We start from the raw sequence: 18,610 nt of genomic DNA on the forward strand, positions 1-18,610 counted from the left end.
TTAGAGTGAACGTTCCTGAAAATTAAAAAAAAAAGAGAGAGAGAGAGATATCCAAGCATCCAAGATAAAAAAAATCCAGTCATCAGTGAGTGGGGAAATAATGTGGCTGCTCTCAGACTTATTCACAGAGGCAATCAATACAGAAGAAAATGAGGCAAAGAATACAGAGTCATTGGAAGAGGAAAGAAAAAAAAAAAACGCAATATAATAGAGGAGTTCTGGGAAGATGGCATCAGAGTCAGCAAGTAGGACTTAACTCTCTTACAACAACAATGGAGAAAGAGTCAAGGGATATGCGAAGGACCTGCTTTGGGGGTTAGCAGACCAGGACAGTATTACACAACCACCAGGAGGATGAGGGACAGAGAGACAAAGAACCTCAAACAACAACCCCCCATAGCAGTTACTAAACTCAAGCAGCAGACAGGAAGGAGACCCATCCCCCACACTCAAGACATAAGACCTGGATAAAACATGGGGTGCACTGCAGCCAACTGAGAGGGGAAAGAGGTTTTCCTCCTGTCAGCTGTTACAAGGAAGATGGAGGGTGGATGACAGACAGTGGCTTCTCTTCAGTGAATTCGGCCAGCAGAACCCACTTTGAATCTCTGCTCAGGCCAAACCAGAAACACAGGAAAATGGAGGTTCGAAGTAACACCTCTGTGAAAAGGTTGGCCAACAGATGGACCCAATTTCTGGGAGAAAATCTGTGCCCCATTAGTGAGTCCCTGGCCCAATTTTGATAGCTTAAGCTGGGCAATTTTAAAGACTCAGAATAAGTTCAATGAAAACTTAAAGAACAGGTGTGAAAAATAATTGGCAAGAGAGAGAAATTGACCATCAGAATAAAAACACCAATATATTCAGATGCCTAGATATCAGCCAAAAATTACAAGCAATACTAGTAAACAGAAAGAGATGGCCCAGCCAACTATCCTGATGAGATACAAGATTTAAGACAACCAACCAATGCTAATCACATAAATCTCCTAATTCACTTCAGAGAATTGAAGGAAAATATGACTCAAGAGATAAAGGATATGGATATGTTCATCTTGTCATAGGTGGAGACCCACAAAATAAACAAAAAAAAATATTAAACTCCCATCCTGGGGAGACCCATTATATCCTCAAAGAGAGGGGAATCTATTGAGTACATAGGCAGTGCCTAATAAAAGGAAACAGACCAATATGTCAAACCCTTAATATTAATGCATGTAACTATGAATCTTATTCTTGAAAAACTGAAATTTAGTGGCTGCCACAGGTTCTGAAAGGAGGGAGAAATAAGAATGGGTAGAACACAGGGCATTTTTAGGGTACTACAATTTTTCTACAAAATCTTGCATTGACGGATACAGGCCACTACACAGTTCATCAGAATTAAAAAGTGTACAGTGCAAAATGTAAACCATAATATAAACCACTGACCACGGATACTAGCAATACTTCTATGTTTGTTCATTAATTGTAACAAATGTGTATGTAGGATGTTGTTCGGGGAGGCGGGGAATGGGGGAGAAGGATCAGAGGGTATATGGGAATCCCCAATATTTTCCATTTGGCTTTTCTCTAATTTAAAGCTTTCTGGAAAATAAAGTTAAAAAAAAATTAGACCCTGAGGGAACATACAGAAGAAAATGTCAATAAATATAAAAGATAACAGATCTTACAGTGACATAAGGCATAATGCAAAATTTTTTTAAAAAATATTTTATTATTATTATTTTCCTTTTGGTTTTGTTTTGGGGAAGGTTTTGGATTACAGAAGGGTTGCAACTGTCACAAGTGAGGATCACTGGTGTAGCGTGGTGGGGGGGGGAATGTGTGGGGAGGGGTGCATCTGGGGCATGCCTCCATGTAATACGTATGAATGTGTTCCTGTGATCATGGGGTGTTGTCTTGGTGGGTGGAGACCCACACAATAACCAATGGAATATTGAATTCCTATACTGGGGAGACATGCTACATTCTCTAATACAGTGACAAGAATCTCTAGAGTACATGGACAGTGTCTAGCAAAGGAGGACAGACCAATACACCAGACTCTTTATATTAAAGATTGTTCTTATCAACCTTGTTCTTGTGAAATTAAAATTTAGCCTAGTATTATACTGCCTAAGAGTTACCACATGAAAGCCTCCCTGATGCTCAAATGTGATCTCTCTGTAAGCCAAACTCAGTATATAAACTCACTACCTTCTCCTCAGAGTGGGACGTGACTCTTGGGTATGAGACTCCCTGGCACCAAGAGATTATTACCAAGCACCAACTACAAATGCATTTCCAAAAAGATGTTGCCAAAAAGGGGGAATATTAAATACAAATGAGTTTTTATGGCAAAGAGATTTCAAAGAGAGTCGGGAGGTCCTTCCAGACATTACGCTTAAACATGTCTCACAAGGATCACACTTATTGCCACAGTAAACAGTGTCTCAAGCAAGGGTATTCCGAAGGGCTCTAGGGATATCTAGACACTACAGGCAGGGCAGACAACCCCAGGAAATCGGCACTCCATCGGTGGGTCTTACCTTGGAATATATGACAACCTATCTCCCCAATGTATCAGAATTACTCATTTATAAGTTTTCTACACATGGTTCTTCTGCCCCTTTTATTTGAACTTATATATAATTAACACTATAGCCATTAAATATATATCCCAGAGATTTAAATCTTCTGGCTATTCATATGCCAGTTGAGCTCTGAATCTCAGCAGTATTTCAGGCCACGCCCTCTCTCCAGTTCATTGGATTCACCCAGGACAACTAACAAAAGGATGATGATGTATAACAGCCATCCCAAAAAGAGAAAGTATCTACAACAGCAAGCAAGACAATTCCATCCATCTCCCCTAAGGGATCTAAACCCTCTCTCAATCAGAAGCACAGTGGGCATCATCATCCCAAAATTCTCAAGATTGAGAAACAAACATAAGATAGGACACTATTATTCTAGTAATGGCCACTATTATTCTAGTAATGGAAAATTTGCAACATTGATATAAATACAGTGCCTACAAGAAGTTCTGAGGGGAGGAAGAGGGAAGAATTGGTGTAACATGGGGCATTTTGGGGGGACATTGAAACTGTTCTGCATGATATTGCAATGATGGATATAAGCCATCATACATTTTGTCAAAACCTATAAAATTATGCAGTGCAAAATGTAAACCACAATGTAAACTGTAGACCAAGCTTAGTAGCAATGCTTCAATATGTGCTTATCAACTGTAACAAATGAATCACACTAATGAAAGATGTTAATAGGGGAAAGTGTGGGAGGGGAAGATGGTGGGGTACATGGGCATCCCTATATTTTTGACGTAACTTTTATGTTATCTAAAGCTTCTATAAAAATAAATAAAAAATCTTTTCCAAAATAAAAAAGATTTCTGCATATATTCTGGATATTAAACTCTTATCAGTGATATGATTTCCAAATATTTCCTTGCATTATATAGATTGCATATTCCTTTTTTGTATTAGAGAAGTTGTATATTTGCAGAAAACCTTGCAGAAAATAAAGAGTTCCTATATATACCTTGCATTAGTGTAGTACATGTTGCAACATGTAGTACATGTAGCACTATTAACTATAGTCCCTGGTTACATTAAGGTTCAGTGCTGTGTTGTACAGTCCTATACTTGATTTCCTTCTAATATCCTAATAAAAACCTAAAATTTCCCCTTTGAACCACATTCAAATATATATAAATGAATTTCATTGTATGCATTTTTTCATTTATCCTCTGAATTGATGAGATGTATGCCAATTTAGGAAATGTTGCCATGACAACTAATTTACAAAGATGCATTCAGAAGTTTTGGGAATGAAATCAACCTAAAGATTCCCCCCTCTTCATGTGTGTCACTTTCCTTGCAGTCACATCAACTTTACTGAGTGTTCATTCTCATCCTAATATGTATTTCCATATTTCAAAAGTACATATCACCCATCTTTGTGACTGCAGTATCTATTACAGATATTTGTATGGAGTGCATGTTGAGGGATAACTTACAAACAACGTCTTAATAAAACACAAAGACATCGTGGAAGAAAAAAAGAGTTTCCATAGCTGAGGCAGAAATTAAGTTGGGTTTTGAAGGATAAGTATAAACTGTTAGAAAGAAAATATCCTTGAAATTCCACGTAACCTGTCAATGCAGTAAAAATAATTTAATACATAATAAAAGTAGGTTTGCTATGTCATACCAGAAAGACAGTGCCAAGAGGTAAATTTATAGCCATCAATGCTTACAATAATTTAAAAAGAAGAGCTAAAACTGAAGATCTAATGGCACACCTGGAGGAAAGAGAAAAAGAAGAGCAAACAAATCCCCAATCAAGTCAAAGGAAAAGAAACCGTTAAGATAAGAGCCAAAATAAATGAAATCGAGAACAAAAAAAACAATAGAGAATCAACAAGACCAAAAGTTGGTTCTTTGAGAATACCAACAAAATCAAAAAACCCTTGGCTAGACTGACAAAGAGAAAAAGAAGATGCAAATAAAATCAGAAATGTGCTCTTTGCCGCTTCTACAGCGAGAATGAAGACCATTCTCAGCAACCAGACTGTCGACATTCCAGAAAATGTCCACATCACGCTGAAGGGACGCACAGTTATTGCGAAGGGCCCCAGAGGAACCCTGCGGAGGGACTTCAATCACATCAATGTAGAACTCAGTCTACTTGGGAAGGAAAAGAAGAGGCTTGGGGTTGACAAATGGTGGGGAAATAGAAAGGAACTGGCTACAGTTTGCACTATCTGTAGTCATGTACAGAACATGATCAAGGGTGTTACATTGGGCTTCCGTTACAAGATGAGGTCTGTGTATGCTCATTTCCCCATCAACGTTGTTATTCAAGAGAAGGGTCTCTGGTTGAAATCCGAAATTTCTTGGGTGAAAAATATATTGGCAGGGTTCAGATGAGGGCAGGTGTTGCTTGTTCATTATCTCAAGCCCAGAAAGATGAGTTAATTCTTGAAGGAAATGATATTGAACTTGTATCAAATTCAGCTGCTTTGATTCAACAAGCCACAACAGTTAAAAACAAGGATATAAGAAAATTTTTGGATGGGATTTATGTCTCTGAAAAAGGAACAGTTCAGCAGGCTGATGAATAAAATCTAAGAGTTGTGCAGCAGTGGGAACAACAAGATTCCAGACCTATTTGTGCTATTTTAAAGATATAATAAAATTCATCTTTAAAAAATAAAATAAAAATAAAATAAAATAAAATCAGAAATGGGAGAGGAGATATTATCAGTGACCCCACAGAAGTAACAGAGATCATAGGAAGATACTATGAACTGTACACAAAAAACTACACAATGCAGACAAGATGGACAAATGCCCAGAAACACACAAACAACCTACACTGACCCTAAAAGATAAAGAAGACCTCAACAAATCAATCACAAGTAAAGAGATTGAAACAGTCATCAAAAACCTCCCAAAGATAAAAAGCCCAGGACCAAATGGCTTCACAGGAGAATTCTACCACTCAGTCAAAGATGATCAAATACCAATCTTGCTACCAAACTCATTCTATGAAGCCAACATCACCCTAATACCAAAACCAGATAAAGATACTACAAAAAAAAAATTACAAACCAATATTTTAATGAATATAGATGCAAAATACTTGCAGACCCAATCCAAAAGCATATTAGAAGAATTATGTACCACAATCAAGTGAGTTTTATTTTAGGTATGCAAGGGTGGTTCAACACAAGAAAATCAATTAGTACAGTAAACCACATTGAAGAATTGAAGAAAAATTGCATGATCCTCTTGATTGATGCAGACAAAATATGCCATCCTTTCTTGATAAAAACACTCCAAATGATAGGAATACAAGAAGGCTTTTTCAACATGGTAAAATGCATATATGAAAAACCTATAGCTAACATACTCAACAATAAAAGACTGAAAGCTTTCCATTGAGATCTGGAAAAAGACAGGATGTTTACTGTCACCACTGCTAGTAGTGTGCTAGAAGTTCTAGCTAAAGCAATTAGGCTGGGTAAAGAAATAAAAGACACCCAAATAGGAAAGGAAGAAGTAAATCTTTTGCTCTTTGCTAGATCCTGTATCTAGAAAATCCTAAAAAACCCACAATAAAGCTACTAGAACTATTAGATGAGTTCAGCAAAATGGCAGAATTAAGATTAATATGTAAAAATCCATAGAACTTCTATACACTACTGATGAGCAAACTGAGAAGGAAATCGGGGGAGGGGGGGTCCATTTATAATAGCAACTAAAAGAATCAAATATTTAGGAAGAAACCTAACCAAAAGCATATTAAAAGGATTATGCACCATGATATAAAGGAGCTGTATTCAGAAAACTACAAAATATTGCTAAAAGAAACCAAAGAGGACTTAATTAAATGCAAGGATATTCTGTGTTCATAGAATGAAACACTAAACATTGTCAAGATGTCGATTCTACTCAAATTGACTTATACATTCAATGCAATCCCAATAAAAATCCCCAAAGCCTTTTTTGCAGAAATAGTAAAGCCAATTATCAAATTTATTTGGAAGGATAAGAGGACCCAAATAGCCAAAAATGTCTTTAAAAAGAAGAATGAAGTTGGAGGACTCTCACTTCTTGACTTTAAAGCATATTACTTTGCTACAGTGGTAAAAACAGCATGTACTGGCATAAAGACAGACAGATTGACCGACAGAACCGAATCAAGAACTCAGAAATAGACCTTCACATCTAGAGTCAAATGATTTTGACAAAGGCTGTCAAGCCTTCCCAGCTGGGCCAGAACAGTCTACTCAACAAATGGTGCTGGGAGAACGGACACTCATATCCAGAAAATAGAATGAGGGTAGAAAAAGGAAAGCTGAGGGCTAAGCTGGGCAGAATTGGTAAAAATTTTGTTTGTAAATCTTTGGAAATGAATAGAAATGGTGAAACCACATTGACAGATGTAGAAAGGGAAAGTCTAAGGATGTGTATGTTATTAGAAGGAAAGCTAAAAAATGTAACATGGGTTTTATAACAGTGAAATCTCATGTGAAATACAAATATGGATACTATTGCATATATAAGACTGTTTTTACAAAATAGGAATAGAAATAAATTATAGAGATAGAACAACAGTCATGTATGGCAAGGGAAGCAAAGACTGATTGAGAGGTGATGAGTTTTGTTTTGTAACAAATTTTATTGGTACATATTAATAAAGCATAAATCTATCCAAAGTGCACAATCAATGATGTGATGGTTAGACTATTGTGTCAACTCCACCAGGTAATTATGCCCAATTGTTTGGGCAAACAAGCACTGGTCTAACTGTGATACAAGGGCATTTATGAACTTTAGTCACCATTGACTTACTGCTGTGGTAATCATAGATAGCTGGTTATAATTACATCAGTCAGGGAGATTGCCATCAGCAGTGAGTGACGCTTAACCCAATCAGTTGAATGACTTAAAGGGGGAAGCAATTCCAGCATTGAAGAGAATTCCCCAGCTCATCTCTGGACAGCCAACATCTCCCAGAAATCCTCAAGAGCCTTTATCCGACTTTCACTGGAGCCCCTGGTTGCAGCCTGCCTGCAGAACCTGGACTTGTGCATCCCTATGGCTGCATGAGAGACTTATAAAATCACGTACTATTGACAGATATCTCTTGTTGATTCTGTTTCCCTAGAGAACCCTAATACAAATGGTATTCATTTTAATCATATATTCATGTATTTATCACTTCAATCATTCTTAGAGTACTTTCATTATTCCAATAATAATAAATAAAAAACAAACAAAACTCATCACCACTCAACCTCTCTGCTTCCTCTGCTGTATATAGCTGCTGTTTTTTTTCCTTCTCTCTAGTATATTTGTATTTATATTTTGTAAAAAATGCCATATATATATATGCAATATCACCCATACTCATGTTTTGCATGAGGTATTACTGCCATGTACAGTACCATGCTACAGTTTTTAGCTTTCCTCCTAATACACAGAACCTTAGACTTTTCCTTTCAGTCATATCCATACAATAGCACTGCTAGTTACAAACACCATTATATGCTTTCACCATTTCTATTCATTTCCAAATATTCATTTCCAATTCTGCACAAACCTCAGCTGTCTGTTCTCTAACCTCATTCTATTTTCTAGTGACCTATAGTCTAATTATTAACTCCATGAGTTTACACAATATATTTAGTTCATAATACTGCAATCATATAGTATTTGTCTGATTAGTTTTTGTCTGTTTTTATTATTGGAATAATAAAAATGCTCTAAGAATGACTAATGTGATGAATCAACAACTATGTGATTATACCAAATACCACTGATTGTACACTTTAGATGGATTTATGCTTTATTAAAATGTATCAATAAAATTGATTTGTTAAAAAAAAATATGACCCACCAGTAACATATCAAGTCAAGACATTAAGTATAAAGGTATTAAGATATTTTCAAACACATAAGACCTAAGAAATCACTGATTCATGAGCTCAGGCAAAATATCAAACCAAGTAGGAGGGTCACACTGAAAAGCTCAACATTTTATCTCCCTGAGATAAATTTTATCTACCTATTCTTAGGAAGACACTAAAGGATGTGCTCCACCAAGAAAGAAGATATTAGGAAGAGGAAGGCCTAGGAAATAGAGGATTTAACACAGACAAGAAAATAATTCAAGTTTTAGAACAACAGCTATGTAGGAAGTCTAGTAAGTAATCAGATTAGAAAAGGAGAGTAAAGCCTCCAGGAATGTCTCCTGAGAAGAAATTGAAGCTACTGAAATACATGATGTATTTGACATTTTATGAGTACAGATTGTGTTCAGCTATAATGCTAGAACACTTGAGCTCTGGCTTTCTTGGAATTTTTTTAAATGCACTATTCTAGAAATACAATTATAACTACTGAAAAAAATTTCTTTTGATCCAGTAACAAGGAATTTCAAGTTAGGCAACTCCATAATGAGAACAGTAACTAAATTCCTTTGTTTTTACAGATCAATTCATTCTCAGAGTGTGGCTTAATCCTCATCCTTGCAAAATGGCTGTTGTACCTTGAGTCATCATACATGCAATCCAGAAAGGAATAGACAAAAGGCAAAGGGCAAATATATGGCCAGTTAAGCCTGTCAGTAAACAAGTTTTGTTAGAATCCCAGTTGTAGAATTACACACATACCCACTTCTGTCTGAATCCAAGGGATTCTGGTATGGTTGATAATTTTTAACTGGGCATATCACCAGTTGAACAAAATGGACAGGTACTATAAGCATGAATCTCAAAAACTGCTTATAATGTCAGATTTGAAGAGTATTTAATATTCTGATGAGAATTTGGAATGCTTGTAATAGGACATGAATAGCTAAACAAATTAAAACTGAGAAAATATTTGATTCCAAGAAGAACCAAAAGTTCCACAAGAGATAAAATGTTACTCTATAGCATCAATAACAGGCACAAAGACATAGTAAGATAAACAATACACATGGATAAAAAGTCCTAATATCATTATACTACAAAGAAAGAAGAGGGAAAGGAGACACATGAGGTAATATAAGAATGCCAAGTTCTCCATTTCCATAATAGAAAGTCAATATATAAATCCTAAAATTGATAAATGAAGAAAGAGCAAAATACGTATACTACTAAGAAATGGAGAAAGGTAAATACAGGCACACATGCACACACACAAGCCAAAGAATCTAAGGGTGCTAATTCAAACATGGGGAAGGATGGGACAGGAAAATGTGTTGTTTCTTGTTAAGTCTTGTCATTTTATTTTACTTTTTCTTTTAACTACATATGTTAGATAAAATTTAAAATATATATATTTTAAAATGAAACATCATTGGCTAAAAACCCCATCAATAAAAATTATGAACAACAAAAAGAATAACGAGTCTTTATGAAAAATACTCCAATCCAATTTGATGGGGACATGAGGAGTGGAGGGGAGACCTCATTTCACCACACAGCCAGTAGATTTGACTCTAAACTGTACACTGAATCCATCATCTACCCGAATACATCTCCACGTTACCTGAAAGTACCAAAAAAAAGACACAAAAAGCAAAAAACAAAAACACAATTATCTTTCTTTTGTATTGTAAAGCATGGATCAAAAATTCCTCGCTATTCTCTTTAAAAAAAAATTCCGAAGAATAGTATGACTCAATAATAGTCCATTTGTAAGATAAACTACAAAAATTTATTCTAAAAAGGAAATTAACACAATAAAAATCAAGAAAATGCATATCAAAACCACTTTACATCTACTCAGATGGCTTTTTTTTTAACTGTTGGCAAAGGCGGAGAAATAGGAAGTGTTAAATATTGCTGGTGGCACTGTAGAATGGTGCAGCCACTATGGAAATCAGTTTGGCAGTTTCACAGAGAATTAAAATAAAATTATATGACAAGGCCACTCCACTTCTTGATATATAACCAAAACAATGGAAAACAGGGACTCAAACACTATTTGTATAACATTGCATACAGCAGAATTATTCACAATCGCCAAAGAGTGTAAACAAGCCCAGAATCTATCAATGGATGAATTAATAAAAAAATATGGTATACACATACAATGGAATATTATTCAGCCATAAAAGTGGATGAAGTTCTGATGAATACTATAATATGGATGAACCTTATGGACATATTAAGTGGAATAAGGCAGACACAAAAGGACATATATAGTATGATTTCACTTATATGAAACAACTAGAAGTAAATTTCATAGAGACAGACAGTAGATCATAGGATTGGGAAGTGGGAATTGTAGCTTGATCGGTGAGTAGCTTCTGTTTAAGGTGATTAAAAAAAAAAGAGAGGTAGGGAAACGGACTTGGCCCAGTGGTTAGGGCGTCCGTCTACCACATGGGAGGTCCGCGGTTCAAACCCCGGGCCTCCTTGACCCGTGTGGAGCTGGCCCATGCGTAGTGCTGATGCGCGCAAGGAGTGCCCTGCCACGCAGGGCAGGGGTGTCCCCCGCGTGGGGGAGCCCCACGCGCAAGGAGTGCGCCCCATTAGGAGAGCCGCCCAGCGCGAAAGAGAGTGCAGCCTGCCCAGGAATGGCGTCACCCACACTTCCCCTGCCGCTAACGACAACAGAAGCGGACAAAGAAACAAGACGCAGTAAACAGACGCAGAGAACAGACAACCGGGGGAGGGGGGGGGATTAAATAAATAAATCTTAAAAAAAAAAAAGAGAGAGAGGTAGAAGACGTTGGTGGTGGTAGCATAATATTGCAAATATAATTAATACTACTGATCTGTACATATGAATATAGTAAAAATGGGAAAATTTATGCTCTTTATGGGTTACTAAAATAAAAAAATTTTTTTAAAGGAACAATTAACCACAACAACAACAAAAAACAATGAAAATAAACCCTAACACTTAGGTGTCCTGGATATGGAGTTCAAGAACCACCTTATACTAAGAAAGGCTATGGTGTAACTTTGTATTTGAAGAACATAGTTTATCAAGGGTAACATGAATTTTGTATTTTGGCAAATTCTTATTTTCTTCTACTGTTTCATACTGAAATACATTCAGAGTTACAGTACAGTTACAAAAATAATACAAAACACATACTGTGAATTCCAATATACCTCTACCCCTTACCTACCCCAGATACCCAGATGCACCTACTATAACTTTTTGACACATTTGCCATATTTCTGTCTCTATCTCTCTATTTCTCCATTTACTGAACACTTGAATACAGGTCGTATACTACCATGTACACTTCCTACAAATAGGACATCCATTTATGTAAACAACTTAAGTGCACTTATCATGTTCAAGCAATTTAACATTGACTTAAGCTTAAAGTCTCTTCCCATTTCTTCATATGTTCCAATAATGTCCCTGTGAGTCTTTTTTCCTCTTTTGCTGGATACCATTCAGGATCATGTATTGCATTTAATATTCATTGCCTCTTCAGCTGCACTTTTTTCAAATTGTGGGATCATATATACCACATAAACTTTCCTATCTCAACCACTCCCAAGCATACCATTCAGTGGATTTAATCACATTCATAATATTGTGGTTACCCTCATCATCTTGCATTACTAAAACTTTCCCACCTCTATAACAGAGAATTCTACACCCATTACAGATTAACCCCCTTTCTTCCACTCTCTGCCCCTGGCAATCTAGTCTAATTTCTGTCTTTATGAGCTTATATATTCTCCAATATTTTCTTTGTAATTTCCATAGGGGTTAAATTTAATATCCTAAATCCACAGTCATCTCATTTTCTTTGATAGTAACAAGTTAAATAGTACACACAATTTTCCTCTACCCCTCTATGTCCCCCACCTTTACAGAGTTCTTGTCTAAAAAATTACATGTTTATACATCATGAGTCCAAACCCACATATTTCTCATTACATTTTATCCTTTTGCCTTTTAGATGCTGTAGGAAGTAAAAAGTGGAGTTGCAAACATACAACTGCTGGCTGTGGGACAGACAAGGCAGTGCCCAGGACCACAGGGAAACTGTTCTTAAGGAAGAGAGAAATTTAGTATCCATGTACATAGAGAAACTCCTGGGGCCACACAAGCATGCCCAAGATAACGTAAGGTGCATGTACCCTGAAGAAGAGCACTCACATAGGTCAAACTCCAAAGACTGGGAAAAGTGTTTTCTTTTTGATCCTTCTTTTTTTGTTAGCTCCCCGCATTCAGGAAAATTTGGTCATAACACTCTGTTTGTGTCCTGCTAGCAGTGGGCACTACTCAGAGTCTAAATTCCAATTACAGCACACTAAAATATCAAAATGTCCAGGTTTTAATAAAAGGTTGCAAAACTTATAAAGAAACAGGAAGTGGTGACCCAGGCAAAGGAAAAGATTAAAGCATCAGAAATCATTAAAGAGGAGTGCTGAAACTGTGATATGCTGGAAACAGAATAAAAAAACAAACAAACAAAAACTGGTCCTAAATATGCTCAAACAGCAAAAGGAAACCATGGACAAAGGAAATCAGGAAAATGACAGATGAACACAAAGAGAGTATCTATAGAGTGGGAAATAATGAAAAGGAATCAAACAGAACTGAAGACCACAGTAAAAGAATTAAAAAGTTCCTAGAGGGGTTCAACAGCAGATTGGAGCTGGGCAGAGAAAGAATCAGTGAACTTGAAGATAGGACCACTCAAATCATTCAGTTTAGAAATGGAAGGTAGTGAAGATACCACAACATTGTGAATGTGATTAAGCCCACTGAATGGTATGCTTGGGAATGGTTGAGATAAAAAAGTTTATATGGTATATATGATCCCACATTTTTTTTTTAAGTGCAATTGAAGAGATAATGACAATTAAATGCAATACATGATCCTGAATGGCATCCAGCAAGAGAGAAAAAAGGCTCAAAGGGACATTATTAGAACATATGAAAAAATGGGAATATAGACACTAAGCATTACATCAATGTTAATGCTAACCCACAATGTTCTATGGGAGAATGCCTTCTACATGTAGGTCAAATTCTGGGAGAGCAAGTCCTTCAGGTCACCACCAGGCAGACTGGACCAGATATCAAATGCTCCCAGCATTTGCATGAGGGCCACTCTACTCCATCTGGAACCAGGGCCATGGATAGGCACTGGACCAGGTTCATTTAGAGCCCATAAGGGATGGGGAGGGGCCAGGCAAGGTTCACAGATCCTATCAACTTATTTTTTTTCAAAATTAGTAAACTTTATTTAAACTTCAAAAAAATTAAATAACAGACAAAATGCAGCTTAACAAATTATGGAAGCATTACTTTTAAAAGTCCTGTTCAGATACATTTATCTTATTTAATCCTAAAAACAAGTTCAATTGTGTCTGTGGTGTTTAGAAATATGAATACATGAGCATAGACTGATTATATGATATGACCGGGGTCTCCTTGTTAAATAAGAAAATGAAAAAAAAATGCTTGATCATATTCACATCTTATAAAACTAAATCCCTTTAGCATTGATACAGAAACTTTTTTACCACTACTACAAAAATATCACAATATTATTGTTAACTATAGTCTATAAGTTACATTACTATCACGTTAAGCTTTTTTTTTTGATTCAGCACTCATCATATTATTTCAGTCTTTTAACTGTTTTTTGGAGCCCTGAGAAAGATGTTTCTGCCAGTTCTTGCTTGGTGTTTAAAGCTTCTGTGGGGGGCACAGAACCCTAAAATGTCTCACTCAGTCATCTTCATCAGGGTAGAGCTAAACAAGTTCTTATTTTATAGCTACCTTTGAAAAATTCAAGAACTTAAAAATATTTTTAAAATATTCTCAACTTTAAACTCTGTTAGACCTGTATGAGGCTTTATCATTGCAATATAGATATATACATACACACATATATATAGAGAGAAGTATATTAATCACTCCATATTTCAAAATGGCTTAAGTCCTGCCCCAAGAATTATATTACCTGGGTTTATATACTAAAAAGTAACAGTTTAAATGGACATCATTAAAATTAAAAATGTCTGCTCCACAAACACACTGTTCAGAGAATGAAAAGATAAGTCACATACTAGGAGAAAATATTTGCAAAACACCTTATCTGATACAGGACTTAAACCCAAATATAAAAAGAACTCTTGAAATGCAAAAGTAAACAAACAACCCATTTATAAAATGGGCAAAAAGATCTGAATAGACAGCTCACCAAAAAAGATGTTCATTATCATATGTCATTAGGAAATTAAAAACATACCCATTAAAAAAGAAGAAGAAAATACACACATACCCATTAGAAGGGCTAAAATTGAGAACACTGACAACACCAAATATTAATTAGCATGTGGATCAATAAGTACTCTCATTTACTGTTGGTGGGAATGCATCATGGCACAACCACTTTGGAAGACTGCCTGGCAGTTTATACAAAACTAAACTTAGTCTTACTTTACTATTCAGCAATCACACAACTAAGTATTTACTCAAATGGACTGAAAAGTTATGCCCACACAAAAATCTGTACACAAATTTTATAGCAGCTTCGTTAATAATTTCCCAAAATTGGAGGCAACCAAAATGTCCTTCCATAGGTGAATGGATAAACAAACTGTAGTACATCCCATACAATGGAGTATTATCAAGGGATAAAAAGAAATGAACTAGCAAGCTATGAAAACACATGGTGGGAACTATAATGCATATTGCTAAGTGAAAGAAGTCAGTCTGAAAACATTATATAAAATAATTATATGACATTCTGGAAAAGCAAAACTATGAGACAGTAAAATATCAGTGGTTAACAGGGAGAGATGAAAATGTACAGGTAGAGCACAGAGCAATTTTAGGGCAGTGAAACTATTATGTATGATAACGAATGATTTCATACATTTGTTAATATTCACAGAACCGTACAGCAGAAAGAATGAACCCTAAAGTAACCTATGGACTTAAGTTAACAATAATATATCAATATTGGTTCATCAAATATAACAAATGTATCACACTAATGCAAGATGTTAATAATGGGAAAAATTGGGTATGGGTGTGAGAGGGAATATAGGAACTCTCTATACTTTTTGTGCAACTTTTCTGTAAAACTAAACTCCTATAAAAAAATAGTCTTTTTTTTTTAAAGTAACAGTGAATGTTAAGAATTTAATTTCCACATTACTAATGCAAAATATTTTGATAATCTTGTAAAAGTATCATTTACTAGAAAAAATTCAATTTTAAAGAGCTAGATTCATAAAATTAAAATCATTCCTGTCTGGCCCCTGTGTCAGAGTTTTCTTTCAGTTTATAATAATTCCACAAAAGGTTTTATTTTTTTAATTACTCTTAAAATTTACTTTATGTTTTAAAATGTTTATTTTTTACATCTAGTATTTCTCCAAATACAACTTTAGTCTTAGAGTAAGCTTCAAATAGTCTCCTAGAAGCTTTAATTATACAAAGAAAAAACTTCAGTAATTTATATCCTTGAAAATCATTCAAACTTGACCTAGAATAAAAACACAAACCACATGGACTGCAAACACCAAGGTAAATTTAGGAAAATAAAAATGCAAATATGCATTTTAGCAATCTCTTGAATTTATTAACCTAAAAGGTTTAATTTCCATTTTCCCTGCATCAGCTTTATTTATAAAATGTCGTGCCCTATAAATATGCTGTTATTTTCTATAGTCAAGTACCCTCTTAACAAATCTTCTCATTAATATGTAAATTTAAAGTCAATCGGTCTTCTCCCTGACAGGCCCATGAATTCCTAGTGCACTGTATAATCGGCTTTGACTTGACATCCACTATTTATCATCAAAGATGTCAGTTAGAAAAATTACAGAAAATGCACTGCAATTGATATGACTGCAATTTACTTTGTCAACACTTAATTGTTCCTCAAATCATACATTTACATATAAACAGCCTAAATACTGATCTATAATGATGCAAATAAACTAAATTAAAAAATCTCTTCTGCCCCTGAAGAAGCCTGTTCGTATTTGATGTGTTCATTTGAGAACTTGACAAAAGCATGTACATCAACTCGTACCAAAAAATGTTTCTACTAATTTTCAATTCCCAAAAATAATAATTTTGCTACTCTTCAAGCATATAAACACAATTTTAAAAATTCAATAAAAAAGTTATATTTCCTTTGAAAAGCAAATTTAATTACCAGTCTTCAATAATTTCAATGTTTGGGCACTACTGCTTGGGAGCTTCAAAGTTAGCTTTGACTGCAATACAATAAGCAAATACATTAAATTTATTAAGGTGACAACAAAATGTTTTAATTTAAAAGTCATAAGGTAATAGAATATAAAGGAAGAATGCTGGTTTAGGTTTCAGATTATTTTATGTTTCTGGCTCCATCTTTTATAAAAAATATTATCTTAGGTGAATCATTTAAACACTACATGCCTCACTTTCCTCATCTATAAAATGGGTATAATTCTCACTGTCCTATCTCAAATAACATGTACATAAGAAGGTACACCAAAATGATTAATTGCTAAATATAGAGTATCACAGTATTATGTTTCACCTTTTCTCTTAATACTTGAAAAAAAGAAAGCTTTTGATCCCAATGAACTTGGCATTATAAAGATTTTTTTAAAAATTTATATAACTTTAAACTCATATTGTTTTAGTAACACTGTTTTGTCACTCACAAACTTTTACTTTACGGTAAGCGGCCCTTTGTCTATCAATCATAAAATTATGTTCATGTATCATTTTGCAAGTGCTAGATGAAGATCTTTCTACTCAGCTGTTTCCATGAACAACACATTCAATTGCTGATGATAAAAGGATAAAAAGAATGGTACCAACTCTATAATAAAACTAAATGTTCATTTACTACATGGTCTGCTTTTTATAACATTAGAAGTAAAATAAGAAAACAGATATAAATATTGGAAACTTCTTAATTTCTTCCAAGTATGGTCAAACTCTGCTTTGTGTGGTTCAAACCAAAATAACCATGTGCAGTCCTAAAGGTTGGAAGCAACTAACAGCCTAGGCCAGAAATCTTCCAAGAATACAAATGGCTGAACTCATCACTCAAAAGTTTCTCAGTAAAACAGAATTCTAATTAGCCACAGAGAAAGGGTGAGATGGGTTAACTGAAGAGTAAGCATGAATATGGGCCAATTTTTGATAATCCATCTGAACTTATAAAATGTATTCATACCAAGAGTCTAATATCTTTAATGGTCCCTCAATTCTAATACTATAAAAGGGGTGATTCTTTCAGATCTTTCACGCTAGTTCTAAACAGAGCATATATACCATAGAAAGACACAAACTTGTTATCTTGGTTATTTTGGACTAAGTAAGACCCTCAAATAAAACTTAAAACAACCAAAGAATAATTTTTTCATGAATTGAAGTCAATATCATTTTAAGTTAATAAAGTGAAGTGTATTATTTGAAGTAAATTTTATAACTACCAGAAGAGATAAAATTAAATGGTTGGCAATAATTGCCTCTAAGAGGTCAGTCAAGAGCCTCTGAAAAGGAAGACATTTTTTATGTCACCATGGTTCCTATATTTTCCTACTTAAAATCAGAATATGATTAGAGTTGACTAAACCCTTATAAATCATCTGAGTGGTTTCAGTGTTTTTTCCTCTTTTAAAAGAAGGAATCTTACTCAAAGGAAATTATATGTAAAACTCCATATGAAAAAAGACAAAGGTGAAGGTTGCCTTGTTTGAAACAGTGGCAGGAGTCCAGAGACAGGCACACTTTAGTGCAACACTGCCCCTCCCACCCCCAGTCGTTACTGTGGCAGTGTTAAAATATCCTGAAGGCTGGGATGCATATTTGTTTCCACTTAATTAGTCTAGTAACCCCATGCCCCAAGTCTAGTAACCCCATACCCCTTGGCCCCAATGCCAAGGTCAGATTGTAAATAGGTAGCAAAGGCAAGATATGATTTAGCGCAATTCCAGTGTCAAGGGACAATAACCAAACTTCATTTGTCTGTAATAGTGTCTATAGAGTTAATATGTGAAAATACAAAGAAAGAATGCATATAGTTCCAATTCTTCAAATTACATGTTAAAAGATTAAACGTAAACAGTAGTGTAGAATTAAATTTCCTTGCTTTTGCACAT

General features: G+C 35.1%; 1 protein-coding gene and 1 pseudogene across 2 annotated transcripts in view; one reads left to right on the top strand and one right to left on the bottom strand.

Annotated features, from left to right (window-relative positions):
- Positions 1-18,610, bottom strand: part of AP3B1 (adaptor related protein complex 3 subunit beta 1) — a 327,202-nt gene that overhangs the window by 178,604 nt on the left and 129,988 nt on the right. The gene's annotated exons all lie outside the window — the stretch shown is intronic.
- LOC101447411 (large ribosomal subunit protein uL6 pseudogene) lies at positions 4,532-5,206 on the top strand (annotated as a pseudogene).

Source organism: Dasypus novemcinctus, chromosome 2 (genome assembly GCF_030445035.2).
Source record: "Dasypus novemcinctus isolate mDasNov1 chromosome 2, mDasNov1.1.hap2, whole genome shotgun sequence".
NCBI lineage: Eukaryota > Metazoa > Chordata > Mammalia > Cingulata > Dasypodidae > Dasypus > Dasypus novemcinctus.